At 43.1% G+C, this 4,976-nt stretch overlaps 1 pseudogene; it reads right to left on the minus strand.

Annotated features, from left to right (window-relative positions):
* Nucleotides 1–1,376: 1,376 nt before the first annotated feature.
* LOC147447525 (amino acid transporter AVT3B pseudogene) lies at nucleotides 1,377–3,259 on the minus strand (annotated as a pseudogene).
* Nucleotides 3,260–4,976: the final 1,717 nt, after the last annotated feature.

Raw genomic sequence — 4,976 nt, forward strand, 5'->3', positions numbered from 1 at the left:
CTCCCTAATGTAGAACCACCTAAGTAGTCCCTTCTTTATTTATGAGTCCCAAGGAGAACCCTCCTAGCTTGATGGGCAACAAAGTGCTTAAAGGGTTGCAAACCTCAACACTATTTGGCATGGGGTCTTAATGACCCCAAGGCGGTGGGAGTTGAAGCCAACAAACCTTGAGGTGGGGAACAGTACAAAAAAAAAATCAACGATCGAGGATCGGTCTAAGATTCAAATCCACCACCTCAAGGATGGAAGCACAGTGAGCTAACCACTCAGGTGCATGTGACTTATCGACAACCATGTGAATTCAAATTATTATAAAGATGGCCTTTATCCCGCCCTCATGCCCTTGTTTACTTTTCGTGTCCGTGTTTACTTTTCCTATTTTTGTTTACTTTTTCATATCCGACGTCTACACATGCCTTTGGTTTTGTGCCCGCACTTCTCGGCCATTGATTCCACCGCCTTAGCTTCATTTAATACCCCGTATTAGATAGTGTTGAGGGATTGCAAACCTTTGTAGGATTTTTATTATGTGGACAAAAGGTGCAAAGCATTGACGTTTTGCATATTAACTAAGCCATGATTGTTGTCGAAGACGTCTTTCATGTGTGTATTATTACAAACAAGTGGAATGACAATTTTGTGCCCAATATCTTCATGCCTATGAGCACCATTAACTGACTATGTGGGTGATGAGATAATAGTAAACAAGTGTACACTATCTAGTACTGTTCGAGAAAAGTCAATTTTTCCAACCATACACAATTTCTATCCATCCATTTTCAAAGAGGAGATTTTAGAAATTTATGCTAATTTTTCACATTTTTGCACCAATTTGCTTAAATCTAGGGAAATTTCCCCTTCAATTTGCTTGAATTATCGAGTGGTATGATTGTAAGCTAAGACATACTTTTCTTGATTTCAAGAGAGACATAAACTAGGCATCATCTTATGTAGGCAGGAAGGAAGGATGGAGGTAAGCATCCCATTGGCAGCCACAATGTGCAAACAAATTAGTGGTCATTACTCGCCGAACACCAATGAAGACGTGCATGGACATGAAGAGAGAGAGAGACACACAAGAAATTTTGGGCAGATTCTTACAATAATTCTCACATTGTGCCTTACTGAGCAACATCATGAGCTTCTGTGAGGGAGGCACCGCATACCTAGCTAGGTACGGTTGAGGGTAGGGGACCGTCGGCCCGGTGGGGGGGCCGGGGGTCCCCTACCCCCAATCGTACCTAGCTAGGTATGTGGTGCCTCTCGAGCAAAAGCTCATGATGTTATGTATTGTATGAACAACTGAAAAAGACTCCATTTTCCTAGGTGAGAAAATATCTAAATCTTCTTGTGAGAGAGAGAGTCTATGGCCACCCTTCTTCATAAATCCAGTTCTTCAATTTGTCTGAGGTTGTATTGAGAGGGCATTAGACTGATTACAATTTGAGAACAATTAGCCTAGAGCTTCTTGGCAAACTGATTATTGCGCTCCAATGCACAAAGCAACTAGGCAACCCTATAACTACTCTATACAACTATGAAATTGAGTACCTTTACATGGGCAGAGTATTGCCGCCACAGGTTGCCGATAGTAGTGCACTTTGACATTTACAGCTGTTGAACAAGAGTGCACAATGTACATAAGACCACCAATATGGCACCCACATCGTCAGTTCCTGCTTTCTCATAGAAATCTTCCGTCTTTCAATTCGTGCAGCACCAATATAGACATCGCCATGTGCGTCAGAAGAATTTGAGAAAGGACATTGTGGTGCCGAATGCACCAAATATCAATCCAAACACTATCAGCACATAATCTGCAGCATAGATTAAAGATGATGTTGGCCTTTCCACATCTTCCTTCATCACTTTGATGTGTACAGCTGCGGGAAGAATAAACCCTAACAGACATGAAATGCTGCTCCCTGCCAGCGAGAGGAAGTCCGTAAACTGCTTTATCGCAGTCGCCATAAGACATATGACAAACACAATCGAAGCTCTTAACCCCAAAGAGAGCTTCCTTCTTGCGAAACGTCTTTCCACTAGTTCGAACATTGGGTTCAGCACTAATGGAAAGGCCAACAGCAAAGATAGGCTTATTGCAGCCTTCACTAGCATTGCCTCTATTCCATTAGGCAGATTGAGAGTGATAACCTGTTGTATGTTTTCGCCATACGCCGCATACCCCAAAACCGCAAACGCAGCATATACAACACCACTCAACACAAAGGCCACTCCCATCAATGATCCAAGCTTCAATGGCTCCTCCATTGACGCTTCAAGGGGTATCATTATCCCTGAGGATTGAAAAGCATAAACCCCAACTCCAAAAGCAGATGGGATCCCAACCATATTCACTATCGGTTTTATGTTTTGCAAGCCCAAATTATTCTTTATCTCCAAAATGTCAGACACCATCAATGCTGCTAGAGCTGCAAAATTAACCGCGTCTGCAATTGCACTGAAAGGAGCTAACAATGTCACCGAGGGTATTGCGGCCAGGGCTACTTCCAAGGGGAAAATGAACCATGTGTATGTCGATGATGACAACCAGCTTAGACCAACAACATTACTTGATAAATACCGGCGCCCCCCTGAATGTTCGCACATAATCTGTGTTTGATTGGAAGGAAAAATGAAAGAAGATAGCTGAGTACCTTCAACAGAAGATGCTATGGAGGCAACACTCTGGCTCATGAAGGTGATATATGAAATTCCAGCAGCACATGTGCTCAAAGAGAGCAGAGTATCAACCGCCAGTCGTCCGCGTCTGCCAAATGCATGGAACATGAGATCACCATAGCTGGCTATCAGAAGGCCATCACCATGGGATCTGCGAAGTAAGCGCTTGGAGCGGATCTGGAGCATCATACCATGATAAGCTACGGCGCCACTTAAGGTGAGAGTAATGATGCCCATGGCCCATCCGATAGTGCTGAAAGAGTAGGGCAAGCCAAGGACACCAGTGCCAATGATGCAGAGAACGAGATTTGCAAAGGTTTTCGAGGTGGAGGATAGGGACTGGCTTTTGATAAGAAGGAGGTGATTAGCCAACACAGGCGATGGCAAAATTGCTGCTGCTTCTGCTTCTTGCATCGTCTCTTCTTGCTTGCACATGCTTAAGCAACACTAATGTGGGCTAGTTGTGGCTAACTCTTCGAGAGAATCTGTAGAGATTCACCTCTCTCTCTCTCTCTCTCTCTCTCTCTCTCTCTCACACACACACACAGATCTTTAAGGTCTCTTAGAATACTTTCCTACGACGTTTCTTCTTCTTCTTCTTCTTCTCTCTCTGCCTTCTATTATTTATGTGCACGCAACTAATAATAGAGGAGAGATTTTGAAGGTGGGACGGCCATGGAGACACGTGAGAGGGAGATGATCGACATGTAATTGGGACTAGAGGAAGCAAGGGATGGGCTATCGACGCTTATGGCACACAGCAAAGGATCCCGATTGAGGCAACAACATTGCAGAGGCTGCTCTGGATTGAGACGACAGCACAGCAGGGGCTAGTGCGGATTGGGGATGATGGGTAGGCACCGAGCTGCAATGGGAGAGCATGTAGAAGCAGACATTGGGGATGATAGGAAAGTATCCAGAGCAGTGACAGAGCATACGGCAAGGGTAACCATACCCCAACATTAAATCACACGTGGTCTTAAATGCGGTCGAGCAGTGAAATTGACGGGCGGTGGGTTGAGCGTAAGGATCTCGAGGCAAATGGACGGGCAAAAAACAAGTGATAAAATCACCAGGCTTGCCAGGCATGATAAAAAATTCTTTTTGACATGCAACTTTTCAAGCCCCCTTTCATATGATTTGTGTAGTGCAATCAACTTATATAATTTGTTATATATAACGTTAACTTAAAGATATAAATACAAAAAATGACAGGCAATTTTGAGATTGTTTTGCTAGGTAAAATAGCCCTTGAAAGAAAAAAAAAGACATGAAGTTTAGGCCTTGATATGAGGCTAGATCCCACTTTAAAATCACTACATCTCTAAGCTTTTAAAAAAAAACATCTCGCTTTAAAAGTTTTTAAGTTATAAGTCTTAAAACTTTAGCGTCTCGGGGTGACCCTCCCCCTACTTGTGGATCCATATAACATTTTCACTTTCTTTAATTCAAAGTTTTACCTTGTAATTAAAAAAAAACTCTAGGTACTCATTGGATCATTGGAGACCTTATTTTAAAAGTTTTACATCTTTAACTTCTAAACTTAGCTTTAAAATCTTTAAAAATAAAAATAAAAAATCTTTAAACGTTAAAACCTTAAATGATAAACTCCTTCCATAAAGTTTTAACTAACAAAAATGACAACTTGGGTCTATTACCTACTAGATTCAAAGGTTGAAAGTTCACCACCTTTCAAGCTTCACCAAAATGAGCAAAAGTAGACTCAATCTTTTTTATTACATTAAAAGGTTGAAAGTTGCAAATGTTGACCTCCTTTCAAGCTTCACCAAAATGAGACACAGGGAGGGCTTTATATCAACTTATCAAACTCCTATGCATGCTTCCTACTCGGCCTACGCCGCTATTAAGGGGAATCTTCCCAGATTCGTCCGCCTCTCTCTCTCCTCTATCAATCCTCCCTCTACGCTTTGTATACACACACACACACACAGACATGCGTACGTGTGCACGTGCCTTGGTCTGTTCTTCTGGCTCCCATGGCAGCATAAGTTGGGGTGCAAACAGATTCTCCCTGCTTTTCCCCCTTTCTGGAACAAGCCCATTTGCGTGCCCTGCACGGACCTCTACATGTCCACTGTCACCTGAAGCATCCCAAGGCCCACGGCATGTAAAACTGAGAGAGAGAGAGAGAGAGAGAGAGAGAGAGAGAGAGAGCCTGCCAAAAGAATCGTCTTCTGGTTGCTTGGACTCCCTATCAGTAGCCTGGAGCTTGCCCTTGTCGCGTCTGCACTTCTGCGAATACTGCAATGACGCAACATCTCTCTCTCTCTCTC

Source organism: Adiantum capillus-veneris, chromosome 11, assembly GCF_014529385.1.
Source record: "Adiantum capillus-veneris isolate H3 chromosome 11, ASM1452938v2, whole genome shotgun sequence".
In the NCBI taxonomy this organism is placed as follows: domain Eukaryota; kingdom Viridiplantae; phylum Streptophyta; class Polypodiopsida; order Polypodiales; family Pteridaceae; genus Adiantum; species Adiantum capillus-veneris.